The 16,049-nt window shown below is 51.2% G+C and overlaps 1 protein-coding gene across 5 annotated transcripts in view; it reads right to left on the bottom strand.

Annotated features, from left to right (window-relative positions):
- Positions 1-5,443, bottom strand: part of PPP6R1 (protein phosphatase 6 regulatory subunit 1) — a 206,548-nt gene extending 201,105 nt beyond the window's left edge. For 3 of the 5 annotated variants that reach the window (XM_075328120.1, XM_075328116.1, XM_075328121.1), the window contains exon 1: positions 5,187-5,442. The gene's annotated coding sequence lies outside the window, so the exon portion shown is untranslated. Of the gene's footprint in view, positions 1-5,186 lie in introns of all 5 variants that reach the window. The other 2 variants (XM_075328119.1, XM_075328117.1) reach the window with 1 other exon arrangement.
- Positions 5,444-16,049: the final 10,606 nt, after the last annotated feature.

Genomic DNA, 16,049 nt, shown 5'->3' on the forward strand with positions numbered 1-16,049 from the left:
AAGATGTAGAGACAGAGACCCTGGCTCCAGCAATGTGTCACTTACTGGGCTGCTTAGTGAAGTATTGATTGTTTTATCAGAGGGAGATTATCATTAAAGGACTTGACAAAATCTAACTGACACTAAAATGAGCCCATCATGCGTGTCTTAAGCTGGTGTCACACACAGCGACAACGACGTCGCTGCTACGTCACCATTTTCTGTGACGTTGCAGCGACATCCCGTCGCTGTCGCTGTATGTGACATCCAGCAACGACCTGGCCCCTGCTGTGAGGTCGCCGGTCGTTGCTGAATGTCCAGCTTCATTTTTTGGTCGTCACTCTCCCGCTGTGACACACACATCGCTGTGTGTGACAGCGAGAGAGCGACGAAATGAAGCGAGCAGGAGCCGGCACTGGCAGCTGCGGTAAGCTGTAACCAGCGTAAACATCGGGTAACCAAGGGAAGACCTTTCCCTGGTTACCCGATATTTACCTTTGTTACCAGCCTCCGCTCTTGCTGCCAGCGCCGGCTCCTGCTCTGTGCACATGTGGCTGCAGTACGCATCGGGTAATTAACCCGATGTATACTGTAGCAAGGAGAGCAAGGAGCCAGCGCTAAGCAGTGCGCGCGGCTCCCTGCTCTCTGCACTGTGACATGTAGCTGCAGTACACATCGGGTTAATTAACCCGATGTGTACTGTACCTAGGAGAGCAAGGAGCCAGCGCTAAGCGCGGCTCCCTGCTCTCTGCACATGTAGCACAGCGACGTTATGATCGCTGCTGCGTCGCTGTGTTTGACAGCTAAGCAGCGATCATAACAGCGACTTACAAGGTCGCTGTTACGTCACAGAAAATGGTGACGTAACAGCGACGTCGTTGTCGCTTAGTGTGAACCCAGCTTTAGGCTCCTAAACCCCGAGCTAGTGGCGAAATGCAAGCTACCCAGCGCCCAGGCAAAGTTCTCAGAACGCAGCTCCATAGGAATTGATGGGTGTCGTGGGACATTACTCTTTGAATTACATCAGAACTTCCAAGATTTATTTTTCATTAATAAGTTGGTGAACGAGGGAGTGTTTATTCAAATAAACTTTTTTTTACCCCATGCCTTTTTTAACTATAAACTTGCCTGGTTAGTAATGAGGGTGATAAGACGTATCTCTATTACTAACCACTGGGCTTGAGGCCTGCTGACATTGCACAGCTGACATCAAACCCAAAAAATATTATCCAGATTGCCATTGTACCAGGGCAATTGGGAAGAACCAAGGTGAAGTGGCAGAATTGGAGCATCTAATGGATGTCCCACTTCTGGGGCAGCTGCGAGCTGCTATTTTTAAGCTGAAAAGAGCCAAATAACCATGGACCTTCTCAGACTGATAATACCAGCCCCCATCTGTCTGCTTTACCTTGGCTGGTTATTAAAATAGGTGGAACTCCATGCTTTTTTTGACATTATGTAAATAATAATTTAAATAATAATAATAATAATAAACAGCATTGGATCCCCTCTCTTTTTATAACCAGACAAGGCAAAGCCAATTTGTTAGAATAGACAGGCTTCACCATGGACTGGTGTGAAAACTCAAACTCACAAAATGTTTTAGCAACTTTCCAACCTGCTCTACACCAGAAATCGGGCAATAACACTTTGCTGAATCAGGGCCTTAAAGGGAATTTGTCATCAGGTTTTTGTCACCTAATCTAAGAGCAGCATAATGTAGAGACCGAGACCCTGAGTTCAGCAATGTGTCACTTACTGGACTGCTTAGTGTAGTTTTGATAAAAATCAGCAGTAGATTATTACAGGACTACTTTGTTGTGCTGCCAGGTAAGTCCAGCATATTCATGATCTTTGTATAGCTGCAAGATTTGCAGCAGAGAAAACATTGATTTTATCAAAATGACAGCAAACCGCTCAGTAAGTGACACATCGCTGGAATCAGGGTCTCTGGCTCTGTTCTGCTGATCACAGATGGGGGAGCAAAAATCTGGTGACAGATTCCTTTTAAAGTTTAGAGCATATTTTTTTGTGGACAGTTTAACATTTGAGGTAGCTCCCCCTTGGGTTTTTTTTTTGTGGGGGGGGGGATACAGAGAGTTTGGATGCTTTTTCATCGTCGCTTCAGTCCAGTCTTGTGACTGCAGCTCCTGACTATCAGAAAGTCAAAAGGTAATGGTCACAAGCTCTCACTACAAGTCTATGACAGCAAGAATGAGGCCCTCATAGACTTGCATTGAGTCTTGACCTCCGGCGTGCTCCGAGCAACAGTGGAGCGGCTACCAGGTCACAAACTGTCGGAGATCGACGGGAGCATCAGTGATAGAAGATGAAGCCGCCAAAGGGTGAGTATAAGACTGCGGTCAGGGGACTTAGATTTAAAGCACCACTCCACTGCTGAAATTTAAGAAAAAAATGGAGTGCTTTAAGAAAGCATATAGATATCCCTGGAATAAGACAGTGGATGGCAGATATCAAGGTGTTATATTATTCAGCTTTCCATGCCCTTGTAGATGGCAAAGGGTACTTTCACACTTGCGTTCAGCGCAGTCCGTCACTATTGAGAATAGCGCAGTCCATTAATGCACTGCGCTATTCTCCATAGACTTGTATGGACGACGCACTGTAACGCAAGTGTCAGCGTTGCATCCGCTGGACGACGCAGCGTCGTTATTTTGACGCTGCGCCAGGCGGGATGAACGCAGCATGTAACTTTTTTTGAGCAGCACAATCCGTAGGATTTCACTGCGCATGCTCTCTCTGGCTCCCTGCACCCGTAACCAAGGTAAATATCGGGTAACCAAGCAAAGTGCTTTGCCGATATTTACCCTCGCTACGTGTGCAGGGAGCCTGACACTTCCCCGCTTGGCTCCGCCCCCTCCCACACTCCACTCCGCATGTATGTATACACACACACACTCACTCACCTGTCCTCAGTGCCATGGCCCGCTCGGCTCCACCCGCCACACACATTCTCGGCGGCCGAACGATCAGCTGAGCGCCCGGCCGCCGGCATGTGAGAGCGCACAGCTGAGCGCCCGGCACCCGGCTATTGAGAGCGATCAGCTGATCATTCACAATAGTCTGCTGCAGGTAAAACTGTAAAGAAGAAAAAAAAAAATAAAAAAAAACTTTCCGTTGTTTTGTACGATCCGTTGTATCCGTTGTGCCACTATATGCAACGCATCCGTTGCATCCGTCACGCAATGCAACGGATACCATTCAACGCAAGTGTGAAACTAGCCTTAGGAGGCTGCATCATACTGACAGATTACCTGTAACACAGCAATGTAAAAAATAAAAAAATACAAGATCCCGGGCACAAACTGACCTGAGCAGACCCATTTCTGCTATGGACCGTTATCTCATATACTTTGCCATCACTCCAGCAATAATCAGTGTGTGATCTGCCCTTCTATTCTTATATTTCTCAATACTGATATGACAGAGGAGATTGTTGGACAGGCCACGCTGACAACATACAGTGCTCATCCACATGGTTGTTGTCAGTAATCTTCTCCACCCCCACTTCCCCCCAAAAAAACAAAACTACAGCTGATAGTAGAGCCCTATTCGCTGACAGCAAGCACTTAAAAGACGACATTACAGTCCTTAGCATAGCGTCTGAGCTATTGCTCCCTGGTGTCAGCCATGCCCCTGAATGAATGAGCTTTTGTTCGCTGGTGTCAGCCCCGCCAGTCAGTGCCAGAACCATTGCTCGCTGGTGTCAGCCCCGCCAGTCAGTGCCAGAGCCATTGCTCGCTGGTGTCAGCCCCGCCAGTCAGTGCCAGAGCCATTGCTCGCTGGTGTCAGCCCCGCCAGTCAGTGCCAGAGCCATTGCTCGCTGGTGTCAGCCCCGCCAGTCAGTGCCAGAGCCATTGCTCGCTGGTGTCATCCCCGCCAGTCAGTGCCAGAGCCATTGCTCGCTGGTGTCAGCCCCGCCAGTCAGTGCCAGAGCCATTGCTCGCTGGTGTCAGCCCCGCCAGTCAGTGCCAGAGCCATTGCTCGCTGGTGTCAGCCCCGCCAGTCAGTGCCAGAGCCATTGCTCGCTGGTGTCAGCCATGCCAGTCAGTGCCAGAGCCATTGCTCGCTGGTGTCAGCCATGCCAGTCAGTGCCAGAGCCATTGCTCGCTGGTGTCAGCCCCGCCAGTCAGTGCCAGAGCCATTGCTCGCTGGTGTCAGCCCCGCCAGTCAGTGCCAGAGCCATTGCTCGCTGGTGTCAGCCCCGCCAGTCAGTGCCAGAGCCATTGCTCGCTGGTGTCAGCCATGCCAGTCAGTGCCAGAGCCATTGCTCGCTGGTGTCAGCCATGCCAGTCAGTGCCAGAGCCATTGCTCGCTGGTGTCAGCCATGCCAGTCAGTGCCACAGCCATTGCTCGCCGGTGTCAGCCATGCCAGTCAGTGCCACAGCCATTGCTCGCCGGTATCAGCCATGCCAGTCAGTGCCACAGCCATTGCTCGCCGGTATCAGCCATGCCAGTCAGTGCCACAGCCATTGCTCGCCGGTGTCAGCCATGCCAGTCAGTGCCACAGCCATTGGCATGGCTGACACCGGCGAGCAGTCAGTGTCAGAGCCATTGCTTGCCGGTGTCAGACATGCCAGTCAGTGCCACAGCCATTGCTCGCTGGTGTCAGCCATGCCAGTAAGTGCCACAGCCATTGCTCGCTGGTGTCAGCCATGCCAGTCAGTGCCACAGCCATTGCTCGCTGGTGTCAGCCATGCCAGTCAGTGCCACAGCTCACTGGTGTCAGCCATGCCAGTCAGTGCTTGAGCCATTGCCCACTGGTGTCAGCCCCGCCAGTTAGTGCCTGATCACTGCTCGCTGGTGTCAGCCATACCAGTCAGTGCCAGTGCCATTGCTCGCTGGTGTCAGCCATGCCAGTCAGTGCCTGAGCCACTACTCGCTGGTGTCAGCCATGCCTCAGCTGGTATCAGCCATTACTGAGCTGTTGCTCGCTGCTATCAGCCATTCCGCAGCTGTTGCTCGCTGGTGTCAGCCATGCCTGTGCAGGTGGATGTGGTGTCAGGACAGTTGGGAGGAGGCGCAGAGGACGCCGGGTAATAACGTGTTTCCAGGCCGCGGCGTTGCTAGGAGATACGCGGTAGTCAGGGGCCGGCGCTGCAGGGGTTAAGCGCGCCCCCCCCTGATACTTTCTCAGGTGACGAGCCCACGCGTGACAGGCCCCGAGTGCTCACGCTCACACTCACCCGGTGGCGGCTCTTCCCCACACACTGGACGTAGGAGACGGGCGCGGCGGCCGGACCTCCGCTTCCCGGAGAGGGAGTACAGGAGAGGGGGCGGGAGAGGAGCACAGTCCCGGCTGTCGCTGCTGTCACTGGAGGGGGGGTGGTAGGCAATCTCTGGAAGGACGGCAGCAGCGGAAACAGCCGAGTCTTCCGCTTCCGCTCACAAGGGCCGCAGGTGGGGGGAGGAGGGGGGTTCCGGTGCCGCTCACTGCTGCCTGCAGGCGGCGCTGTGTCAGGGCTGTGGAGACAGGGGGCGCCTTGAAACTTCTGGGCGGTGCCTTGTGCTGAAGTCGCGTGAAGGGGCGGGGCTTCTGAGGGCGGGAACGTGTGAAGCGACATCTGGCGGCCGGGGCTGCTCAGTGCAGGGATAGTGCTGTGTCCGGGGCGGGCGGCGGGTGACAGGTCACAGGAGGGAACGCACACAGCTCCTGACACCTGAGGGGGAGGCGGACACTGCTTCTCTGGAGTCCGGAATATGTTTTACTTTACAGTGGCCAAGCAGTAGTGCCCATATCATAGCCATACCGCCATACTCTGCCCATATACTACCACCATATACAGCCCATATAATACTGCTATACACTGCCTATACAAATGCCGCCATACACTGCCCATATATTGCTATTCACTGCCCATATAATACCCCCATACTCTGCCCAGATAATACTGCCATACTGTGCCCATATACTACCACCATATACAGCCCATACAAATGCCGCCATACACTGCCCATATATCGCTATTCACTGCCCATATAATACCCCCATACTCTGCCCAGATAATACTGTCATACACTGCCGATATAATACCACCATATACAGCCCATATAATACTGCTATACACTGCCCATACAATACCACCATACTGTGCCCATATAATATCACTAAACACTGCCCATACAAATGCCGCCATACACTGCCCATATATCGCTATTCACTGCCCATATAATACCCCCATACTCTGCACAGATAATACTGTCATACACTGCCGATATAATACCACCATATACAGCCCATATAATACTGCTATACACTGCCCATACAATACCACCATACTGTGCCCATATAATATCACTAAACACTGCCCATACAAATGCCGCCATACACTGCCCATATATCGCTATTCACTGCCCATATAATACTGTCATACACTGCCGATATAATACCACCATATACAGCCCATATAATACTGCTATACACTGCCCATACAATACCACCATACTGTGCCCATATAATATCACTAAACACTGCCCATACAAATGCCGCCATACACTGCCCATATATCGCTATTCACTGCCCATATAATACCCCCATACTCTGCCCAGGTAATACTGTCATACACTGCCGATATAATACCACCATATACAGCCCATATAATACTGCTATACACTGCCCATACCACCATACTGTGCCCATATAATATCACTAAACACTGCCCATACAAATGCCGCCATACACCGCCTATATATATCGTCATATACTGCCCATATAATACCATCATACACTGCCTATCTCTCGCCATTCACTGCCCATATAATACCCCCATACACTGCCAATAGCCACCAAACACTGCCCATAAAAATGGCGCCATACACTGCCCATATATGTTACATCTCGTGGCTCTCCTGAGGCAAGGACTGAGGCAGTCTCCCATTCCTTGCCTGCCACGAGCACTCCTGCTCAGCAGCGCCGAAGGTCTGCCAGACTGCGCAGTGTGCAGGAGATACCTTCTCAGAGAGGCAGCAGAAGGGTGACACCTAGTGGTTCTCCTGTTACAAGGAGTGAAGCGGTCTCCCATTCCTGGCCTGCCGCAGACTCTCCTGCTCAGCGGCCCCGAAGGTCTGCGAGGCTGCGCAATGTGCAGAGGTTTACTGCTCAGGGAAGCAGTGAGATTCCCGTTATCTCTGCACATTGTGAGACCGAGGATCCCGCCTCTATTTCCCAGAGGCAGGAGGGTGAACATGTGCAATGCGTGGTGGGTCCTGATTCGCTCACTGACGTCACACGGCTTGATGACAAGGCTGGTGACGTGGTGAATCCTGACTGGCCAGGCTGGGACGTCGTGGACCCTGATTGGGTCAAGTCCGTCATCTCCGCCTCGCGCCCGCCCTCGCGTGGAGCTGCACCTCCTTAAAAGCTCCCCCTGCCATCATGGCGGCGCGCGACCGTCCTTCTATGTTTGGATGTCTGGCAGCGTGCTGCCACGCCACTGCTCAGGCATTACTGTCTCTTGTGGGCTTGGCCCTTGCTGCTCCGGCAGTACCTCGTTTGCAGGCCGTGTTCCTGCCTTGCTGCTCCGGCAGTACCCCCGTCAACAGGCCGTGTTCCTGTCCCAGGTGAGCTCCTCAAGTCTCCATTGGACTCACCTGGTTATTGAAAGCACACGTGCGTGGGCACCTCTGTGCTACCCTCGTGCCATATTCTCGTGACTTCCACTGGCACACGTGCGTGGGCACCTCTGTGCTTCCCCGTGCAACAGGTACACCGAGCCGTGAGATCTGTGCCATACAACCCTCAGGGGTTAGGGCAGATCGGTGTACATAGATCGTCTGTGACATTCCAGACGATCGCTAGCAGCAACCCGCTCACTCTTCACCCACCATAGCGGCGGTCCCTTACACCGCACAGTGGACCTTGACCGGCGGAAGCAGTCCATTTCCCATCTTGGCACGCTTCCCCGGGTCCCCCTCGTAACATTACGGTCGCGCCAAAGGTCTGGCTATGGCTGAAGAGCAGCAGCAGTTGCTGCGTTATGTGCAGCAGTTGGAGTCACGATTGGCAGCAGTGGAGCAGTCTTCCTCCGATAAGACTACTATGACGACAGTCGCCACCCAGGCGGCTACCCAGGCTGTGCTATTGGGCGGAAGGTCTCCTCGCCTTGCGCTTCCAGAGCGCTTTAGCGGCAACAGCTCTGAGTGCTGTGGGTTTATAAACCAGGTTACTACCTACTTAGAGCTGTCCGCGACTCTTTACGCTACCGAGAAGGCGAAGGTAGCCTTCGTCCAGTCCCTGCTCACAGGGAGAGCGCTGAAGTGGTCCACGCCGTTGTGGGAGCGCGGAGATCGTGTGGTGAATAACTTAGCAGCTTATCTTGGGGCCATGAGAATGGTGTTCCTCGGGCCTCAAGTCACCCACGATTCCGCGCTACGCCTCCTACGACTTCGGCAAGGGTCTGCTTCAGTCGGGGACTTTGCTGTACACTTTAGGACACTGGCCGCAGAGCTGGACTGGCCGGATAAGGTCCTTGTCCCTGTGTTTTGGGAGGGCCTGGCAGGGTTTGTCAAAGACGCACTGGCCACACGTGAGGTGCCTGCCACTTTAGAGTCCTTGATTCAGGTTGCCTCTCGCATAGACATCCGCCAGGCGGAGCGAAGGCTCGAGGTCTCTTCAGCACCCACGTCTTCTCGGCCTAAAAAGCGTCTGACTCCCGTCTTCCATCAGACAGGTCCCCCAGCCAGTCCTGTAGGCGACTCCGTGGAGTCAATGGAAGTGTCCAAGGTGGTCTCCTCTGCCCCAGGTTCTCGGTCTTGTGTCATCTGCTTTTCCTGTGGGCAGAGGGGACACATAGCTACCCTATGTCCCAAACCGTCGGGAAAAGACAGCGTCTAGTTTCTATCAGAGGGGGGACTCTAGACGCTACTTCTCCCTCTAGGTTGACTATCAGCGCCCAGTTGCAGTTTGGCACTACTCTCTTCTCTGCCCTGGCTTGCTTGGACTCAGGCGCTGAAGGCAATTTCATCTCGACCTCCCTGGCAACCCGATACTCAGTTCCCCTGGTTCTGTTGCCCAAGCCACTCAGGGTCCGGGTAGTCGACGGGTCCATACTACTCGATCCTATCACCCAGATCACCATCCCTCTCAGGATGGATGTACCACCGGGACACCATGAGCAGGTGTCCTTCCTGGTGCTTCCAGGGGGGACGGATGAGATCCTACTGGGCCTTCCCTGGTTGAGACAGCATGCTCCTATACTCAACTGGGCAACAGGGGAGATCTCATCCTGGGCAGGATCCTGTAGAGAGCACCTCGTGACTACCGAACCACCCGCTACCATTAGGTCGGTTGGGTCCTCAGGGAATACTGAGGGGCCGGGTTTACCGACACCTTATGAGGCCTACAGGGATGTCTTTTCCAAAAGGGCCGCAGATACTCTTCCTCCCCACCGGCCATATGATTGCCGAATAGACCTGAAGCCAGGCTCCGAGCCCCCTAGGGGCAGAGTGTATCCACTCTCTGCTCCAGAGACGGAGGCTATGTCCAAATATATTCAGGACAGCCTGGCGAAGGGGTTCATTCGCAAGTCTATTTCACCGGCTGGTGCAGGGTTCTTTTTTGTGCAGAAGAAGGAAGGGGATCTGCGCCCCTGTATCGATTACAGGGGATTAAATGCAATCACAATCAAGAACAAATACCCTTTGCCCCTCATTACTGAGCTATTTGATCGATTCCGCGGGGCAAAGGTCTTCACAAAGCTGGATCTACGCGGGGCGTATAATCTAGTGCGAGTCCGAAAGGGCGATGAGTGGAAGACCGCGTTTAACACCAGGGACGGTCACTACGAGTATCTAGTAATGCCCTTCGGACTCTGCAATGCCCCCGCCGTATTTCAAGACTTTGTGAATGACATTTTCCGGGATTTGTATCTTTCCGTGGTTGCATACCTGGATGACATTCTTATCTTCTCCCCCGATCTTACCACCCATCGGAGGGATGTCATCCGAGTACTTAAGAGGCTCCGCACCCATTCGTTATATGCTAAGCTGGAAAAGTGCATTTTTGAACAGGAATCCTTGCCGTTCCTGGGGTACATAGTGTCCAGTCAGGGGTTAGCAATGGATCCGGGGAAGTTGGAGACAGTGATGAACTGGCCTGAGCCCCGCTCGCTGAAGGCGATCCAGCGATTCTTGGGGTTTATCAATTATTATCGCCAGTTCATTCCCAACTTCTCGACGGTGGCAGCACCCATCATTGCCCTTACCCGCAAGGGCGCTAATCCCAAAGCATGAACACGGGAAACGGTAGAGGCATTTCACACTCTCAAAACTCACTTCTCCAGAGCTCCCATCCTTCATCGTCCAGACATCTCCAAACCCTTCCTACTGGAGGTAGACGCCTCTTCGGTCGGTGCAGGTGCAGTCCTGTACCAGAAAAACGAACGAGGAAGGAAACATCCGTGTTTCTTTTTCTCCAAGACCTTTTCTCCGGCCGAGAGGAACTACTCCATAGGGGATAGGGAGTTACTGGCGATGAAACTAGCATTCCAGGAATGGCGGCATCTCCTGGAGGGTGCGAAGCATCCATTTGAGGTTTTTTCTGACCACAAAAACCTCACATACCTCCAGACAGCACAACGCCTGAACCCAAGGCAGGCCCGTTGGTCTTTATTCTTCTCCCGGTTCCGCTTTATTATCCGCCACCTGGTTGGTGAGAAGAACATACGGGCCGATGCCTTGTCACGTTGTATGGTTGTGTTGGAGGAGGACGAGGAGGAGCCTCGTCTTATACTACCCCCGGACAGCTTGAGGATGGTCACTCCCACTTCTTTGGACCAGGTGCCACCTGGCAAAACCCTCGTTCCCCCTGAACTACGGAACGAGGTGCTATCGTGGGCCCATGCCTCCAAGGTCGGGGGTCACTTCGGGGTCAAAAGGACCAGAGACCTGGTGACCAGGCATTATTGGTGGCCGAGACTACCCCAGGACATACAGGAATATGTGGGAGCCTGTATGTCGTGTGCTCGGAATAAGCCGTCCCGGCAGAGACCGGCAGGTCTTCTTCACCCACTGCCAGTGCCGGATCGTCCCTGGGAAGTGGTAGGGATGGACTTCCTGGGAGATCTGCCCAAGTCAGCAGGGCACAGGGTCGTATGGGTCATCACGGACCACTTCTCTAAAATGGTCCACTTGGTGCCTCTCCCACGACTCCCGACGTCACGTGCTCTCGCCACCTTGTTCATTCGGCATGTATTTAGGTTGCATGGCATGCCTGACAAGGTGGTGAGCGACCGGGGTCCCCAGTTCGCGTCTCGCTTCTGGAGAGAGCTCTGTAAGCTCCTGCAGATAGAGCTGAACATCTCCTCCGCATACCATCCCGAGACCAATGGACTAGTGGAGAGGACTAATCAGACCTTGGTAACTTACCTCCGCCATTTTATATCCGCGCACCACGACAACTGGGCTAACCTCCTTCCTTGGGCCGAATTTGCCATTAACAATTCGGTCCATGAATCCTCTGGCCAGACTCCGTTCCTACTCAATAACGGACAACATCCCAGAATCCCGGTTCCGATGCCCATTACGTCACCCGATACTAGAGTGGAGGATTGGGCGACCAAGGCCTGGGAGATCTGGGATGACACCCAAGAGGCTCTTAAAAGGGCCAAAGACCGGATGGTGACAACGGCGGATGTTCGCCGCCGCCCTGCACCATCCTTCGCCCCTGGTGACCTAGTATGGCTGTCCTCTAAGAATGTTAACCTACGGGTACAGGCAGCCAAATTCGCCCCTAGGTATCTGGGTCCGTTTAAAGTACTACAGCAGGTAAACCCAGTGGCATATCGACTCCAGCTCCCTCCACGCTGGGCTATAGCCAACACCTTTCACGTGTCCCTCCTGAAACCCGTACGACTTAATAAATTCTCGGTGTCCCTGCCGGCTCAAACCGACTCCCCGTCCGACGACCCTGAGGTGGCAAAACTTGTGGAGACAAAAGTCATACAGGGCAAGAGGTACTACCTCGTGGAGTGGGCCGGCCGTGGTCCGGAGCATAGATCCTGGGAGTTGGAGGATCATATCCGCGCCCCGGGTTTGATAGCGGCCTTCGAGCACGGACAGGGGGGGGGGCCTAGACGGTGGAGTAACGTTACATCTCGTGGCTCTCCTGAGGCAAGGACTGAGGCAGTCTCCCATTCCTTGCATGCCACGAGCACTCCTGCTCAGCAGCGCCGAAGGTCTGCCAGACTGCGCAGTGTGCAGGAGATACCTTCTCAGAGAGGCAGCAGAAGGGTGACACCTAGTGGTTCTCCTGTTACAAGGAGTGAAGCGGTCTCCCATTCCTGGCCTGCCGCAGACTCTCCTGCTCAGCGGCCCCGAAGGTCTGCGAGGCTGCGCAATGTGCAGAGGTTTACTGCTCAGGGAAGCAGTGAGATTCCCGTTATCCCTGCACATTGTGAGACCGAGGATCCCGCCTCCATTTCCCAGAGGCAGGAGGGTGAGCATGTGCAATGCGTGGTGGGTCCTGATTCGCTCACTGACGTCACACGGCTTGATGACAAGGCTGGTGACGTGGTGAATCCTGACTGGCCAGGCTGGGACGTCGTGGACCCTGATTGGGTCAAGTCCGTCATCTCCGCCTCGCGCCCGCCCTCGCGTGGAGCTGCACCTCCTTAAAAGCTCCCCCTGCCATCATGGCGGCGCGCGACCGTCCTTCTATGTTTGGATGTCTGGCAGCGTGCTGCCACGCCACTGCTCAGGCATTACTGTCTCTTGTGGGCTTGGCCCTTGCTGCTCCGGCAGTACCTCGTTTGCAGGCCGTGTTCCTGCCTTGCTGCTCCGGCAGTACCCCCGTCAACAGGCCGTGTTCCTGTCCCAGGTGAGCTCCTCAAGTCTCCATTGGACTCACCTGGTTATTGAAAGCACACGTGCGTGGGCACCTCTGTGCTACCCTCGTGCCATATTCTCGTGACTTCCACTGGCACACGTGCGTGGGCACCTCTGTGCTTCCCCGTGCAACAGGTACACCGAGCCGTGAGATCTGTGCTATACAACCCTCAGGGGTTAGGGCAGATCGGTGTACATAGATCGTCTGTGACATTCCAGACGATCGCTAGCAGCAACCCGCTCACTCTTCACCCACCATAGCGGCGGTCCCTTACACCGCACAGTGGACCTTGACCGGCGGAAGCAGTCCATTTCCCATCTTGGCACGCTTCCCCGGGTCCCCCTCGTAACACATATATACTGCTCATATAATACCGCCATACTCTGCCCATATCATATCGCCATACTCTGCCCATATATCGCCATACACTGCCCATATAGTACCGCCATACACTGCCTATATAATACTACCATACACTGCTTATATATCGCCATACACTGCCCATATAATACTGCCATATACTGCCATACACTGCCCAAATATTGCCATACACTGCCTATATAATACTGCCATACGTCACCCATATAATACTGCCATACTGTGCCCAGATACTTTACATTGCCTATGTGACACTGTCCATTTGCTGTAGCTACAGAAGCCCCGATTCCACCAATATGTCACTTACTCAGCTGCTTGTTGCAGTTTTGATACAATCCCTGTTTTATTTGCTGCAGCTCTCCCACTTCTCTGAATGCTGAGCTCTGTATATCTCCTCCCACACCACTGATTTGGCATCTTTCTGTGTACACTGTGCATAGTCAGAAGCTATCACTCTGTGGTGGAGGCGGGGCTATATAGAGCTTATGAATATGGAGGACTACCTCACAGCAGTTTACTAGTCCTCTAGTGCCAATGTCCTCCTGATAAAATAGTGATTTTATTTAAACTGCAGCAAGCAGCCCAGTATGTGACACATCGCTGGAATCCAGGTCTCTGTGTCTACATTATGCTGCTCTCACATGAAGTGGCAAAAACTTGGTGACAGATTCCCTTTAACCCCTTCTTGACAAGGACAATATATATTTTTTTTTTGCATTTTTGTGTTATACTCATTTTCTTCTAAGAGCCAAACCTTTGTTACTTTTAGGTCCACATAGATGTGTTCCTCTTTTTTTTGCAGGACGAGTTGTACTTTTTAATGACACTAATATAATTTTTTCATACAATGGAAAATGTGAAAATAATTCCTAGTGCTGTGAAATTACAAAAAAACAAGCCATTATGACATTTCTTTTTGTGAATTGATTGTAAGACACACGGTAAAACTGACCTGGCGAGACGCTCCTCCTCATCAGTATGATTACGACAATATCAAACATGTCCAGTATTTTGTTGTGGTTTTTTTATTATTTCAGTGGTCAAAACATTTCTACATTTGTAAATAAAAATAATAATTTATTGTGTCTCCTTTTTCTGAGGCCTGATACATTTTGATCTTTCGTTTGATTTAGACTTGTAAGGGCTCATTTTTTTTTGCAGGTTGAGACAACACTTTTAATGATACCATTTTGGGATAGATATGACATTTTGATCACTCTAATAACTGCAATTTTTGTGGCATTGTGACGACCAAACAAACCGCAATTTTGGTGTTTTAAAAAAAAAATTCTGATTGAAAGAGACAGACAGGTAAAGAGACAGACAGAGACAGACACGGAAAGAGACAGACAGAGACAGACACGGAAAGAGACAGACAGAGACAGACAGACAAGGGAAGATACAGATAGACAGAGTCAAAGAGACAGAGAGGCAGACAGGGAAAGAGACAGACAGGGGAAAGAGACAGACGGAAAGAGACACACAGAGACAGACAGACAGGGAAAGAGACACAGGAAAAGAGACACAGAGACAGACAGACAGGGAAAGATACAGACAGGGAAAGAGACACACAGAGACAGACAGACAGAGAAAAAGACAGACAGGGAAAGAGACAGACAGGGAAAGAGACACACAGAGACAGACAGGGAAAGAGACAGACAGAGAAAGAGACAGACAGAGAAAGAGACAGACAGGGGAAAGAGACAGACAGGTAAAGAGACAGACAGGTAAAGAGACAGACAGGTAAAGAGACAGACAGAGAAAGAGACAGACAGAGAGAGAGACAGAAAGAGGAAGAGAGAGGCAGACAGGGAAAGAGACACACAGCGACAGACAGGGAAAGAGACAGAAAGAGAGACAGGGAAAGAGACAGACAGGGAAAGAGACAGACAGGGAAAGAGACACAGAGATAGACAGACAGGGAAAGATATAGACAGGGAAAGAGGCAGACAGGGGAAAGAGACAAACGGTGAAAGAGACAGACGGGGACAGAGACAGACAAAGAGACAGACAGAGGCAGTTACTATCCCGGGCAACGCCAAGTACTACAGCTAGTATGCTAATACTGTATTAATATTGAGAAGAATTAATTTTAGCCTCTTTGTTCGACCTCCACATCAGCCATATTCTCTCATGTGGCCCCTCAGAAAAATTAATCGCCCACCACTGCTGTAGAAAGTATCCAAGAAGTAGTAAAATATCCAGCACCCATAAATATATGATACAAACCATAATATATTTTTTAAAAAATAGTATTACTAGACACGTGAGAATTTGGTCCAATAATGAAAAAATTCTACTTAGTTATGGTTCAGAAGAAGGGAGTCTTAAAGGTCTGAAACATTTAAAAATGCCCACGTCTAGCATCTTTTATATATATATATATATATATATATATATATATATATATTATTTTTTTATTTTTTTTTTATTTATTTTTTTTTTTTATTTTATTTTTGCTCATTGGACCAAACACCAATGTGTCATCTTATACTATTTTTTTTAAAACTATATATATTACTGTTTTTATTATATAATTCCGGTTGCTGGATTTTCTACTTCTTGGACACTATATCCCAGTGTCTTGTGACCTGAAAATCTCATGCCACATTGTAACATTTTATCCTGCTGTCTGTCAATTGGGTCAGTTGCAAACACATAGAGATGTAACCACCATGACACAACTTTGTTACATTTTTGGTTGCAAGTCACAAACTAAAACAGTCACAGTGCACAAGTTGCACAAATGTTCTTGATAGCACGACTTCCAAGAGCACGTAGCCCAAGCATTAGCAGTACTATTGTCACGTAGGTTGTTGTCACCTTGTAAAAAAAAAAGTTATATGTA

Source organism: Anomaloglossus baeobatrachus, chromosome 11 (assembly GCF_048569485.1).
Source record: "Anomaloglossus baeobatrachus isolate aAnoBae1 chromosome 11, aAnoBae1.hap1, whole genome shotgun sequence".
Classification (NCBI taxonomy): Eukaryota; Metazoa; Chordata; class Amphibia; order Anura; family Aromobatidae; genus Anomaloglossus; species Anomaloglossus baeobatrachus.